Raw genomic sequence first — 16,234 nt, 5'->3', positions numbered from 1 at the left:
CCCAAGGGTCTGTTGGGAGGTTTCAGGCTTCTTATAGTCAGGGGAGCCCAAGAGTTGTGTCTGCTCGTTCCCCTTCCCCTCCTGTAGAGCTCTCCTCTCCCTCCTCCTGGTGTGGCTGCTCAAGGGAGCTCTTAGCACCAGTCATGGTCATGGCCCAAGTCCACTCTCTGCAAGGCTGCCGAGGTGAAGGGAGACCAAAGAAGGAGAGGATGCTGGCCTGTCCACTGCCTGCAAGATGCCTCCTGTGTCCTCTCCTAGTTCTCTGGTCTTCCTCTTTTTCTCCCTTCACTTTGAGCTTTAAAAGATTCCATGACTTAATATTGGTTGTTTTTCTGCCAGGTAAATAAAATAGGGCAAAGCAGGACCCATTATTTACATTAAAGGAATATTATATGTACTCTTCTGTGCTTCTCTTTTTCTTTTTTTTTTAATGTCAAGAGTTTTTATTAATCACCTTTAAAAATTTTTTTAATATATATATATATATATACTTTTTCAGATTCTTTTCCATTACAGGTTATTACAAGATACTGAGTATTGTTCTCTGTGCTATACAGTAGGTCCTTGTTGTTTATTTTATACATAGTAGTGTGTATCTGTTAATCCCAAACTCCTAATTTATCCCTCTCCCCCCATTTTCCCCTTTGGTAACCATAAGTTTATTTTCTACGTCTGTGAGTCTATTTCTGTTTTGTAAATGAGTTCATTTGTATCATTTTTTTTAAGATTTCACATATAAGTGATATCATATGATATTTGTCTTTCTCTGTCTGACTTACTTCACTTAGTATGATACTCTCTGGGTCCGTCTATGTTGCTGCAAATGGCATTATTTTGTTCTTTTTCATGGCTGAGTAATATTCCATTGTATATATGTACCACATCTTCTTTATTCAGTCATCTGTTGGATATTTAGGTTGCTTCCATGTCTTGACTATTGTAAAGAGTGCTGCCTATAGCAGGTATTTTATTTCTAAAACCCAGAACTGATTTTTTCACTCCTGGCTGAACTTCAGTTCTTTTGCCCAGCACTCCAGTTCTGCTTTTTCCAGAAACTGCTTCTTTCCCAACCATGTGGTTCCAATGGGAGCATCCATCTCTCTCATGCTCTGCCATTCTTGGTCACAGTTGTTTAGATTAGGTGGGTCTGTAACTCAGGCTACCCCAGCTGGAACCCTCCCCTGGGATCTTTCAAATTATATCTGTAGAAAGAGAGTCAGTCTCCCTTTTTTAATGTAACTGGGAAGACAATTAAGCAATAGGCAATTAAGTTTCCTGCCCTTTGGAGAAAGATGACATGGAGAGCTGAAGAGATGAGAGACAGTTAGTTAGTTCTTGGCATTTAACTTCCTGCTTCCAGCTGACCCACAGTCCTCCTGCACCCAATCTTCCTCATGTTACATGAGTCTTCTAATAAATACCCTCCTAATTTTTTTTTTTTTTAGCTTACAACATTTATCATGAACACCAGGGCTTCAAATTCTATTGATTTCCATCTTAAAAAAACATAATAAACTTCTATGATTTCAGCACAAATTCAAGGAATAACACTAAAGGTATTGGTAGAATTGCAAACGTTCCTCTGAGAAAGAAAAGCAGTCCCTGACAACTGGGAACTGTCTGGCACTTGCCTTTGTGTTCTGTTGAGCATAAACAATCTCATAGAACATCAACATCAAACAAGGCCACTCTGTGCCCGCGATGAAGGGAGACGGAAAAACCAAGACCCTGCTCCCCCTCATAATCTTGTGTAAGTATAGACATAACCAAGGTCAGCCTGCCAACCACAAAAATCTGAAAGCTTCCCCTATCTTGGCTAATATGAAGAGCTGCTGCTGTTTTATCCATGATGGCTTTGGCCTTGTTTCATTCCTCCTGCCTTATAAATAAGATTTAGTAAAATGCCCAGTCATAGAAGTGTGCCCCCACTTCCTGACAGTATCCCATCCAGAGCAAAGCCCCACTTCCATGAACACAACCCCAAATCTCCCACTATAAGTCCCAATCTTCTAAGTCCTTTCTCACACCTTCTTTCTCAGACATCCACAGCTCCCCATGGTGTGTGCGCTCCCTCGTTGCAGTGAGCAAGAAACCCGACTTGTTTAACTATAGATGTGTTCCTGTTCGTCTTTGGCTGGAGGGCATTGACACATGGAACCTTTAAAACTGTTTTGCTTGAAGAGCTTTTTAAATTAGATTTAGTCTGAAGATACTTAGGTATATTCTGGACAGTGTTCTGGGAGCTCCCTGTATGTATAGTGACTGATAAAATACTGTAGGCTTTGATTTTCAATTACATTGTAGAAGAATCATGAAAGACAAGGTGAAAGGGTATTTCATGAAAGACATTTGTACTGCAGTCTAACTTAGCACTTTGCTTCCCAAACCAGAAAATAATGTTAATATTTTAACTACATTAACCAGGGACTGTCTCCTGGAAATATAAAAGCTGTACTATGATTGCATTTTGATTAAAACCTGAAGGTGGCAGTAAATTCCTACAAGACTTAGGTGCTTAGTTTGGAATTTGTATTTTTTCTTCTAATTATTCAAAATCGTATAGTGAGACTGCAGTCGCATTTAATTCTATTGCGTACTAATTAAGGGATATTCAGGAAGAAGATAAAGTTCAAAACAAGCATTATATTGTTATTACTGTTTATTGACTGAAAAGAATTCACCATGTAAAAGGCTTAGGAACATTGCAACGGATTATATGCTTTAGAGTTACTACAGAAACAGAGTGTGGAATTAAAAAAAGGAAACATTAGAACTTTTTGTACAGATTGAAGTGCTCTGAAGGGATGTGGCAGTAAATAGTTTAATTTGTCTATTAAATCAATAACCCTGTTGTAAGCTTTGTTCCCCGCTTATCCAATTTTATCCTCAACGTTCTTAAAATAGTTTTGTATGGTTGTGTTTTACCCAATAATCTACTTACAATCAATAGAATCTGTAGACTGTTATTAATCAGGAATGGCCTAGCTGATAATTTAATAAAGGATATTTATAAATAGCAAATTAATAAATATTAATTCACACTGGAAAATGAATTACTTCACTGATCTTTTATATAAAGATCTAGAACTAGATTGTTTCATAGTTCCTTCTCTTAGGGTATAAACATTGTCATTGGTACATTGAGTTATACCCAAAGTTAGGGTGATGTTTTAGTGACCTCAGTATATAGGCATACGATTATTAGAGCTTTGAAAATTGGGAAGCATAGACTTTCTATGATCTTTCTAGATTAAAGTTAAACAGGTACTGTATGTATTAGTGGGTAAATACACAAAATAGTTAATTTTTTGAGCAAGATAAATGATGATATTTTAAATATCTTCCAATACCATGCTGACACAGGAGTAATTATCAGTTTAGAAATTATTAATAAGGATGATCTGAATTTTAAGATATCATTTTATCTCTCCACTTAATTTTATTAACTCTATTTTAAACTATTCAACTCTTTTTAAGATTGTAGTATACTAATAAATGACTTTATTAACCACAGTAAATACAACTTTAATTTTCATAATTCCGTAGAATTTATTTTTATCATTTTTTATGGCCATCTCTCTTAGGCAGTCAGAAATTTTACATGAAGAATGAAAGAGGTTAGTCATGGGTGTTTATTTTTGACCAGGGAAAAATGTAAAGTTAGAAGCACAGCTTTCTGACATATACATTTATTCCTGAAATATTGATAACTGTTCATAATAATTTCCAAAATAGTCATTTTTAACTAACAATTATTCTCAATAATTATAAATGGCTAGTTCATTTCATTTTCAAGTAGCATTTAGATTTGTTTGTAATACTTGAAAACTTGTGAAGAAAAAAAATCTTTTTTGCACTTTCATTATAGAATATATCTAACTTAGTGAGATACCTGTAACCTTACCCCTCAGAGAGAGGCACTAATTGTGCTGTGTGTGTGTGTGTGTGTGTTTGTGTGTGTGTGTGTGTGTGTATTCTTTAAGGACATTATTTTTAAGGATCTATCTGTGTCAAAAAGAATGTCTTTTAACTGTAGATTCTGTATAAGTTAGAGCTATTTTAGCTTATGTGCTTGAATTCATTTTGTCAGTTGGAGAACATAATAGTAAATATAAATATAACTCCCTATATGTGATCACGAGCTTAAAATGTAGTTATGTACAAATAAAGTCTGCATTAGTAATTATTTGTAATTGTTGACTCTAGCGGTGATTAATACTGGCTGCCAGCAGAGGGCGCTTTGAGGTTTCCCTGTTAGAATTCCAAGACTGGCGGCCCAAGAGGCTAGACTGTTTGTCTTCTGTTTTCCTAAGAGTAAAGACATTACTAACATTTCTTTATTTCCTATGATTTCCTGTCTCAATTTAAAAACTCCCAGACTGTCTGGCAAGAAATAAGAAGGCCATCAACACCTAATGGAAAAGTGGAAGCCTGAGAGGGAACCAGTGCCAACGTAACCTTCTGGATGACCCAGGGCAGTGGCTTTCCTTTTGACAGGGACACATGTCCTAATACATACACGTGTATGCACACACATACCACACACACACATCTAAAACAAAAGTATCTTGAAACAACATTTACCCTTATAATGTATGAAAGAGGCATGTAAATTTTTAAATACTTAAATGAAATGTAGAAAATAACAAGGTTTTTCAAGGAACCTGACAAACTTGATTTGGAAATGTATATGGAAGAACAAAGGCCAATAGCACCCAAAAGACTTCCAAAGAGGAATAAGTTGAGATATCTTCTCACCAGATACTAGAATTTTAATAAAGATGTTGTCATTAAACAGTGAGGTATCAGCCCAGGAATAGACGATGAGATCAGTGGAAAGAAACGGAGAGTGCAGAAGCACACTCCCCCACTTGGACATCTATGGATGCTTAAAGCATGACTGAGGGAGGATTGCAGAGCCATGAAGAGAGTGCACTTTGCAATAGTGGCTGTGGAAAAGTAGTTACCCATATAGGAAAATATGGAAGTTGAACTTCTACATTAATACAAAAATTAATTTTAGATGGAAAATTCTGGAGAGATGATGACAGCAGCATGGTTTTTCAATGTCTTTTATTCTCCACATAAAAGCAGTCAGAGGAACTAGATAGCAAAACTAAAAACTCACGGACTCCATTTACGACAAAACTAAATGGAGAAGTTATCTTACGGACCCCAAACTATAGGCAGGTGAGGCCAAACCACCATCAGCCACAAAACACAAACAGCATCTGTGTAGGAGGAAGAAGGAAGCAACAGGGAAGAGGAGACCCTTAAAGTAGCCAACAGGTATTCACTGGAAAGCAACGTGGGCCACTTTGAGGAGAGCAGCTGACACTTGCCGAGGTTTTGCTCTCTCCAATCCCAAGGGCCCTGAAGGAAGACGGACTGAAGGAGCTGAAGAAGCCCCGGCCCATGAACTCTCCAAACAGACCTGACAGGAGCCCTTTTGGGTCAGGGATCCCACTGAGGAGAAACTTCTGGGAATATAATCAAAGCTGAGCAGCATGGAAACAATAGAGATGAAGGAAAGAAAAGGTTCAGACCGAAGCAGTGTGTGGTAACAAAACCAAGAAAATCTCAGAAAACAAGCCACCATATTTTTGAGCATCACACAGAAACAACTCAAGAGGGAACTCTGTAAAATTTTATATTAAGGAGTAAGACAAATGTGAAACAGTGAAGATGTGTATCATGAGTTCAGTCATTTGTCAATGATGCAAGTGACCTCTTCGATGAACTGGATAATAGTTTTCAAGTATTTTCTCATTTTTGGGGTGCTATTCAAAAACGTAATGGCTGTAGACACAATACACTTTTAAGTTTAATTTGCATTATTACCATTTCCTCCTTCACTTTCTTAAGTCTAGGCAATTGTAAAAAACAATAAAGCCCTAGTTTATAGGATTTGTCAATTTCTGTGACGTACATACTCCCACCATGGTCGATTTCAGGCTACCAAATGTGATGTCACTGAAGGCGGGGTTGAGAAGAGTTGTGCAGCCTCTCGCCATGATAGAGTAATATGGTGTTTCCACCATGCAGATGTAATCCATGTAAATAACCTTAAAAGCATAGGTAGTAATGACATGTAGTAAAATAATTAGGAGATGATGAGTTTTGTTTATTTTCTCCCTTTTCTTTCAGTATGATTTAATTGTAAGTTTATATAATTTAATTTTTAATAATGGATGTGTTTAACAACCAGCTTACAAAGTTCCTGAAAATTTAACAACTGGCTCTCCTGAGCTGATATGAGGTGACCCCAGCACTGGATAAGAGGGAGAGAGTGTGTGTAGTATGTAATGGCCTGACAAAGTAGAGTATAACTGTTTTAAGAATAGGAAGAGTATATGAATTTTTAAAATGTTTTCAATAGTTATATTGGTGGTAATATTAATATTATTATTCTGAGACTGTTGTGTGTGTAGTATGAGATAAACTGAGTAATTGTGGAATATATTAATTCTATCATCCTCTGCATTCTTGAGAACCAGAATTCTCATCTGGAAGAAAGGAGATATAATAGGAAAGAGGTTACATAAAACCTTGAGGTGGAATTGGAATTATCAATATGGATGCAACAAATATTTCACATATATTTCCTAGTTTTGTCCACTGAACAGCCTAAAAACAATGATCAACCCAGAAACAGGGTGCATCCTTTGTGCTTAGATTGTGATACAATGTATAATTCTCATTACAATTTCTCATTAAAAGAAACCAGGGCTTTTGGGAGAAATGGTCAAATCGAGGACTTGGGCAAGAAATAAACAAGAGAAGCCTAGAACATCCTATATTACCAGTGAGAAAGAAAACTATCAAATACTGCTAGAGTCATATCAAAAGGATTCAGGGGCTGGCTTTAAAGGGCTCCTAGTGGTAAAAGATGGGACAATTTGAGCTCAAATATGATAAAAATTACAATGGATCGAAGCCCATAAAAATGTTTAAATTGAAAAGCTCATAATGATTTTGTGTGTGCATGTGTGTGTTTAACCTTTGGAGAATGATAAGGAAACAATTCATTATCTTGTAGACTGGTGAATAAAGAGAAAGACACCAACATTTACCTTGCCTTTCCTAGATGAACTGCACTACTTGGTAACAACAGAGTAGATTATTATAAAGGTAATCTAACAAATAAATGAAAATAAAGTAATAGAATTTGAATATTGCCATTTGGCAATTTCTAATGAATGGCTATAAGCGTTAAACATCATTGGCTGCTAAGATCACAAAATAAAGAGATAATCAGAAATTACATGCCTCTTATAGTCTTGAACCTGAGTCTGATCCAGTTTCTGGATGCAACTGACAATTTGCAGAAATTCAGAGAACAGAAGAAAATTTTGGATTGTACCAAGAATATGCAATCAGCAAAATCCAGTCTGTGGGAGACTCTCCAGCCAAATGGCCCAGTTTCTTCAACTGAAGAAGTGTAAGTAAATGAAAGGGATAGAGGGAGAACTTATAGAATAAGACATACTTAAAAGGCATATAATTTTATTAAAACTAGGCAAGAATAACTGATAGTGTGTTGACAAAACTATATTTAAAAAGCAAAGAAGTGATTATTATAAAAGCTAAATGGTCGTTATTCATGTGGGATGAAGAAGAGTGGTGACTGGGATGGGACATGTGGAAGAAACTTCTGGAGCTGCTGGAAAGATTCTACTTCTCGACCAAGGTATGTTTGCCTTATAATAATTTCTTGAGTTGTATATGTGTATTGTATGCTTTTTCTGTCTTCACATTTTACTTTACAATAAAAAGATTTTAAATGATTAATTCCAGATGGATTTTTGACTTGTGCCAACGTGTTCATGGATCTCACCTGTGAACCAGGCCTTGATTTTTTTCCCCCTGTCAATCAATTGTAGGGAACCTCTACTGGGCCACAGATGTGAGCTGAAGGAGAGGTGTCGGTTCACAGAGGCAGGTGAGTGGAGGACTGGGCAACGTGTATGGGTTACTTATCTGTGCCCTCTCCATCTGCTCAGTCCTCCCTGACCCCCAACTTATGTACACCTGTATGCAACTCGTGATGAACAGCTCTGGTCACATAGTCCCTTGATGTCTCATGGTCAGGTACTCAGTCTCTGCTAAGGGCCAGTAGCAAGTCAGAAGCTGCTTTACAAATGATGTCTAACTCTGCTGTTTTTTCTGAACCCTGGTGGTCTGCAGCCCAGCTCTCCTCTGTGAGACTTGCCAGAGACTGCAGATCATCCTTATCTACCACAGACACCTGTAGCTCACAAGATTTGATGGATCCTAACCTATGTGGCAGGACTGCTTGGAGCACAGCCTACATCTGCCGCAGACCCCTGTCTTACTCTGGGTGCCATTCAAAACTGGCAGTGTTTGGAGTCATCTGACCAATGGGTTGGATTCCCAAATATGCACACTGTCTCCAAAATCTGTAGAGGACTACTGTTTGGTGTACATTTTCCTTAGCAGTAGGTGGTACAAGGTGCAGTAAATTGTTCTTTCCTTGGATGGTATTGCTTCAGCAGGACCCAGGCCACCCAGTCTTACTCAGTATAGCTTCGTTTATGGGGCAGGTCCTTGAATCATTGTGTGGTCTTCTTCCACTTTCTGATGCATATTTTTCTTATCACAGCATTTATTTATCTAAAGTTTGTTTTTTAACAGGCTTCATTTTTAAAATTTTTAACTTTTTATTTCTAGCTGGGTTGAGTCTTCATTGCTGCGTGTGGGCTTTCTCTAGTTGTGGCGAGCAGGGGCTACTCTTTGTTGCGGTGCGTGGGCTTCGCATTGCGGTGGCTTCTCTTGTTGCGGAGCACGGGCTCTAGGTGTGCGGGCTTCAGCAGCTGTGCCGCTCGGACTCAGTAGTTGTGGCTCGTGGGCTCTAGAGCGCAGGCCCAGTAGTTGTGGTGCATTGGCTTAGTTGCCTCGCAGCATGTGGGATCTTCCCAGACCAGGGATTAAACCCATGTCCCCTGCATTAGCAGGTGGATTCTTAACCACTGCACCACCAGGGAAGTCCTATCACAGCATTTAGGTTACTTGTCCTCCATCCCTCCCACCCTATCCCCCAGCCCTCCAAGTAGTTTAACAAAATGTCATTAATATAACTGACCAGCATAATATTATTCCATGGAATGCCCAGACAATAAAAGTCCCTTTGGACTATATTGTAACAGAGAGCAGGAGAATTAATGTAACCCCGGGACAAGACGATGAATGCATATGGATGTCTGTTGCAAATGAATGTGACTCGATTCTGATCTTTTTTCCTCACAAGGATTTAAAAGACTGCATTTGCCAGATTAATAGCTGGATACCATATGCCAGAGTTTGTCAATCTGTTCCATTAAACATAGCACATCAAAATCATAGCACAGCAACTGTGATTGGGGCTATCACCTGGTTAAGTTTATAGCAGTGCAGTGTTCTGCCCTGATCTGTATGAATTTTGCTGGGCCCGGATCTGCACATTAAAAAGAGATGTGATGAGGACTACCATCCTGCTTCCTTTGCATTTTTAAGAATGTCACTACTCTGACATTCACCCCAGGATATAATATTCTTCTTATTTACTAATAATTTACTGATAAATTACTCTGAAGCTTAATTTTCAAGTCATATGTATACTCTATTAGTGTTACTATGAACAAAATCAATATCAGACGTTAACCACCAATAAGCATCTAAAATTTCTTCAATACTGCAATAATTTAATGAGATTTTGTAAAACTAAAGCTATAGTTTAAATTTATTGGTTGATTTGCTATAAATAATTGAACAAACCATATTCCACAGTTTTAGAAAAAAAATTTTTTGGCACTGTGAACAATTCTCTCTTTTGCCACATATTTTGATGTAACTGTGTATTAGTCAGGGTTCTCCAGAGAACCAGAACCAATAGGATTTATATAGGAAGAGATTTATTATGAGGAATTGGCTCATGCAACTATGGGAGCTGAAAAGTCCCATGATCTGTTGTCTGCAAACTGAAGACCCAGGAAGGCCGGTGGTGTAATTCCAGTCCAAGACCAAAGTCCTGAGAACCAGGGGAACGGACGATGTAAATCCTAGTCCAAGGACAGGAGAAGACGGATGTCTCAGGTCAGCAGGCAGGCAGGAAGTAAAAAGGGTGGAATTCCTTCTTCCTTTGCCTTTTTGTTCTATTCAAGCCCTAAAGGGATTGGATGATGCCCACCCACATTGGGGAGGTCCATCTGCTTTTCTGAGTCTATGGATTCAAATGCCAATTTCACTTGGACACGGCCTCACAGACACACCCAGAAATTATGTCTACTCTGGGCACCCCTTGGCCCAGTCAATAATATTTGAATTGTTTCCAAGTGACTTTTTAAATTTGGAAGTTTTTAAGCTTTCATTTGTAAGTCTATTATTAGAAAATGAGATCTGTTAGTTTATTTGGGTTTTGCACAGTTGTTAAAATCATATTTTTTAAAACATTTATTACTAGGTCTTGCACATAATTTTTTCTTTTTTAAAATAAAGTAGTTTAAATAAAGTCTAAGATTACTTTTTACAGTGAATGTTATTCTTAATATGATTACTATTTAAATCTCCACATCCAGCACTTGGACTTGAATACACTGCTATAATTTTTTTACTTTATCATTTTTTTCTTTTAACAATAAAACCATTCATTTAAGAAAAAATGTGTACTAATTGATAGCTCAGATTCCCTTAGCTAAACTTATTTGTGTCCCAACCTGAGGCTTACTCAAGACCAAGAATCTGTGGACTCCCTAGTGTATGATTCTTAGACTCTGGATTATTTTTGACTGTCCACCCAAATTACCAGCTCTTGGACCCTTAACTTGTTTCTGATCTTCACCATTCCTCACACAATCACACGTGGCAACTTTGTGAAATGTAAATGTCTTCTTGCCAGACTTGGACCTAGAACCCTATTCAACACTCTCAAGGCCTATATTTATGCATGGAAATTTTGACTTTCCACATCCAAGTGACCATAAAACCCTGTCAATTTTGTGTCCTAGAAATTTCTACAACCTATTCCCTCAGCATTAGACAAGGCTGCTTCAGTTGCAAATTACAGAAACACAATTCAAGCTAGCTTTGCCAAAAAGAGAATTTATTCTTCTTCATTACTACAGAAGTCCAGGGGTTGAGTCAATTAGACCCATGTATTCAAACAACGTCACCAGGAACCAGCCTCTCGCCATCACTCAGCTCTGTTCCTTCTGTGCAGCCTTCACTCTTTGGCAAGCAGAGTTTTTTTATGGTGGGAAGGACATTCCTCGGCAGCTCCGGGCTCACACAGGCTTACAGACGTGATCTCTGGGTAAGGAAACTGGGGGACTGGAGTGCAGGGGTGGGAGGAGACTTTATCAGGATTTGAACTTTCACCTTGTCCTACTGATTAAATAACTGCACCAATACATCATTACAAATTGTACAAAGTAGAAATTCAAGCCATAGAGATATTAATCAAGTAGAAAATAACTGGGTTAATTAGGCAGTAGGTGAGAAGGGTATGGACAGCAGTAACAAATACTGTTGGGGGGGGTGGAGTCAAGATGGTGGAGTGGGAGGATGTGGAGTTTGCATCTTCCCACAACTAGGGCACCTACCAGATGCTGGTGGGGGACCTCGACACCCAAGGGGATGGGAGGAACACCCAAGCAACCAGGTAGGACGTTGGGGGGGGGGCAAGGTGGGAGAAGTGGAGGTGGGATGGGACTGGCACCCTGAGGGGTGGCTAGGGGAGGGGAGGGGATCCCATGCCTGGAGAGACCCTTAGGGGTTTGGAGGATCAGTGGGGAATGTGGCTGGTGTTTCTCCTGCCTGCTTGGGCCCCGGAAAACCTGCTGGGGTCCTGGACTGGGTTCTCTGCCCTCCAGGGCCCCTCTGGTGGCATGGGTCCTGGGGTTGTGGAGGGGGGCGGGGAAGAAGAAGAGAGGAGAACAGGGAGGGCCCCTCCAGGATTGGAGGATGGGAGGGGAAATGCCACTAGTGTTTCCCCCACCCACTTGGGCCCCAGGGAGCCTGCTGGGATCCTGGGCCTGGACCTCCGCCCTCCGAGGCCCCCTGCACCACTGTGTGGGTCCTAGGTAGGGGTGTGGGAGGGAGGGAGGGGGGAAAGGAGAGTAGAGGCGAATGGGGAACCTGCTGGGGTCCTCAGCCTGATTGTCCCTGCTCCGAAGCTGGAGGCACTCTGTGGCCCCTCTGGCCACGCTGAGCCTAAGCCCTGCCCCCCACCCCCAGGACCTTTTCCAGCTGCATGGGTCCTAAGCACAGGCCCCACCCGCACCTAAGCCCTGCCCTCACAGCCAAGGCCTTTTCATTTCTTTTTCCTCTTTTTTGCTATTGTGGTTCTGTTTTACCTTCTGGTTGTTGTTTCATTTATATTTTATTTTTTCTAACATATCTGTTAGTTTTCTAATCTTATTTTATTTTTTACTCTTGGTTATTGTTCTGCTCCTTTCTTTTTGTTTTTTGTCTTTTTTGCAGCCCTGTGTGGCTTGCAGGACCTTGGTTCATGGGCTGGGGGTCAGGCCTGAGCTTCTGTGGTGGGAGCACCAAGTCTGAACCACTGGACTAACAGAGAACCTCAGATCCCAGGAAATATTAATCAGAGTGAGATCTCCCAGAGTACCTCATCTTGGCACAAAGGCCTGGCTCTACCCAACAGCCTACAAACTCCAGTGCTGGAAGCCTCAGGCCAAACAACCAGTAAGACAGGAACACAATCCCACACATCAAAAAAAAAAAAAAAAAGAGATGACAAAAAAATATGTTACAGTTGAAGGAGCAAGGTAAAACCTGTAAGACCAAATAAAAGAAGAGGAAATAGGCAACCTACCTGAAAAAGTATTCAGAGTAATGATAATAAAGATGATCCAAAATCTCAGAAAGAGCATGGAGGCACGGATCGAGAAAATACAAGAAATGTTTAGTAAAGACCTAGACGAACTAAAGAATAAACAAACAGAGATGAACAACGCAATAACTGAAATGAAAAATACACTAGAAGCAATCAGTAGCAGAATAACCGAGGCAGAAGAACAAATAAGTGAGCTGGAAGATAGAATGGTGGAAATAACTGTAGAGGAGCAGAATAAAGAAAAAAAAATGAAAAGAATTGAGGGCAGTCTCAGAGACCTCTGGGACAACACTAAACACACCAACATTCAAATTATAGGAGTCTTAGAAGAAAAAGAGAAAAAGAAAGGGTCTGAGAAAATATCCGAAGAGACTGTAGTCAAAACCTTCCCTAACATGGGAAAGGAAATAGCTACCCAAGTCCAGGAAGCACTGAGAGTCCCATACAAGATAAACCCTAGGAGAAACACACCACGACACATATTAATCAAACTAACAAAAATTAAATTTAAAGAAAAAGTATTAAAAGCAGCAAGGGAAAAGCAAAAAATTACATACAAGGGAATCCCCATAAGGTTATCAGCTGATTTTGCAGCAGAAACTCTGCAGGCCAGAAGGGAGTGGTAGGACATATTTAAAGTGAAGAAAGGGAAAAACCTACAAGCAAGATTACTCTACCCAGCAAGGATCTCATTCAGATTCGAAGGAGAAATCAAAAGCTTTACAGACAAGCAAAAGTTAAGAGAATTCAGCACCACCAAACCAGCTTTACAGCAAATGCTAAAGGAACTTTTCTAGGCAGGAAACACAAGAGAAGAAGAAGACCACAAAAACAAACCTAAAATAATTAAGAAAATGGTAATAGTAACATACATATCGATAATTACCTTAATTGTAAATGGATTAAATGCCCCAACCAAAAGACACAGACTGGCTGAATGGATAAAAAAATAAGACCTGTATATATGCTGTCTCCAAGAGACCCACTTCAGACCTAGGGACGCATACAGACTGAAAGTGAGGGGATGGACAAAGATATTCCATACCAATGGAAATCAAAAGCTGGAGTAGCAATACTCATATCAGATAAAATAGACTTTAAAAAGAAGACTGTTATAAGAGATAAGGAAGGACAGTACATAATGATCAAGGAATCAATCCAAGAAGAAGATATAACAATTGTAAATATTTATGCACCCAACATAGGAGCACCTCAATACATAAGGCAAATGCTAACAACCATAAAAGGGGAAATTGACAGTAATACAATAATAGTGGGGGACTTTAACACGCCACTTACACCAATGGACAGATCATCCAAACAGAAAATAAATAAGGAAACACAAGCTTTAAATGGCACAGTAGACCAGATAGATTTAATTGCTATTTACAGGACATTCCACCCGAAAGTGGCAGAATACAATTTCTTCTCAAGTGCACATGGAACATTCTCCAAGATAGATCACATCTTGGGTCACAAATGAAGCCTTGAAAAATTTAAGAAAATTGAAATCATATCAAGCATGTTTTCTGACCACAACGCTATGAGATTAGAAATCAGTTACGGGGAAAAAACTGTAAAAAACACAAACACATGGAGGCTAAACATTGTGCTACTAAATAACCAAGAGATCACTGAAGAAATCAAAGAGGAAATAAAAAAATACCTAGAAACAAATGACAATGAAAATAGGATGGCCCAAAACCTATGGGATGCAGCAAAAGCAGTTCTAAGAGGGAAGTTTATAGCAATACAATCCTACCTCAAGAAACAAGAAAAATCTCAAATAAACAATCTAACCTTACACCTAAAGCAACTAGAGGAAGAACAAAGAAAACCCAAAGTCAGTAGAAGGAAAGAAATCATAAAGATCAGAGCAGAAATAAATGAAATAGAAACGAAGAAAACAATAGCAAAGATCAATAAAACTAAAAGTTGGCTCTTTGAGAAGATATACAAAATTGATAAACCTTTAGCCAGACTCATCCAGAAAAAAAGGGAGTAGACGCAAGTCAAAATTAGAAATGAAAAAGGAGAAATTACAACTGACCCTGTGGAAATACAAAAGATTATAAGAGACTACTACAAGCAACTATATGCCAATAAAATGGACAACCTCGAAGAAATGGACAAATTCTTGGAAAGGTACAACTTTCCAAGACTGAATCAAGAAGAATTAGAAAATATAAACAGACCTATCACAAGTAATGAAATTGCAACTGTGATTAAAAATCTTCCAGCAAACAAAAGTCCAGGACCAGATGGCTTCACAGGTGGATTCTACCAAACATTTAGAGAAGAGCTAACACCTATACTTCTCAAACTCTTCCAAAAAATTGCAGAGAGAGAAACACTCCCAAATTCGTTCTACGAGGCCACCACCACCCTGATACCAAAACCAGACAAAGATATCACAAAAAAAGAAAATTACAGGCCAATATCACTGAAGAACATAGACACAAAAATCCTCAAGAAAATACTAGCAAATAGAATCCAACAACACATTAAAAGGATCATATACCATGATCAAGTGGGATTTGTCCCAGGAATGCAAGGATTCTTCAATATACACAAATCAATCAATGTGATACAACATATTAACAAATTAAGGAATAAAAACCATATGATCATCTCAATAGATACAGAAAAATCTTTTGACAAAATTCAACACCCACTTATGATAAAAACTCTCCAGAAAATGGGCATAGAGGGAACCTACCTCAACATAATAAAGGCCATATATGACAAACCCACAGCAAACATCATTCTCAAAGGTGAAAAACTGAAAGCATTTCCACTAAGATCAGGAACAAGACAAGGATGTCCACTCTCACCACTCTTATTCAACATAGTTTTGGAAGTCCTAGCCACAGCAACCAGAGAAGAAAAAGAAATAAAAGGAATACAAATTGGAAAAGGAGAAATAAAACTGTCACTGTTTGCAGATATGATACTTTACATAGAAAATCCTAAAGATGCCACCAGAAAACTACTAGAGCTAATCAATGAATTTGGTAAAGTGGCAGGATACAAAATTAATGCACAGAAATCTCTTGCCTTCCTATACACTAACAAGGAAAAATCTGAAACAGAAATTAAGAAAACAATCCCATTTACCATCACAACAAAAAGAATAAAATACCTAGTAATAAACCTACCTAAGGAGGCAAAAGACCTGTACTCAGAAAACCACAAAACACTGATGAAAGAAATCAAAGATGACATAAACAGATGGAGAAATATACCATGTTCTTGGACTGGAAGAATCAATGTTGTAAAATGACTATACTACCCAGAGCAATCTACAGATCCAATGCAATCCCTATCAAATTACCAATGGCATTCTGCACAGAATTAGAACAAAAAATTTTACAATTTGTATTG

This window comes from Balaenoptera borealis (genome assembly GCF_965194805.1).
Source record: "Balaenoptera borealis genome assembly, chromosome: 3".
In the NCBI taxonomy this organism is placed as follows: Eukaryota; Metazoa; Chordata; class Mammalia; order Artiodactyla; family Balaenopteridae; genus Balaenoptera; species Balaenoptera borealis.
The sequence above is the reverse complement of the archived record's forward strand: the minus strand, read 5'-3'. Positions refer to the sequence as shown.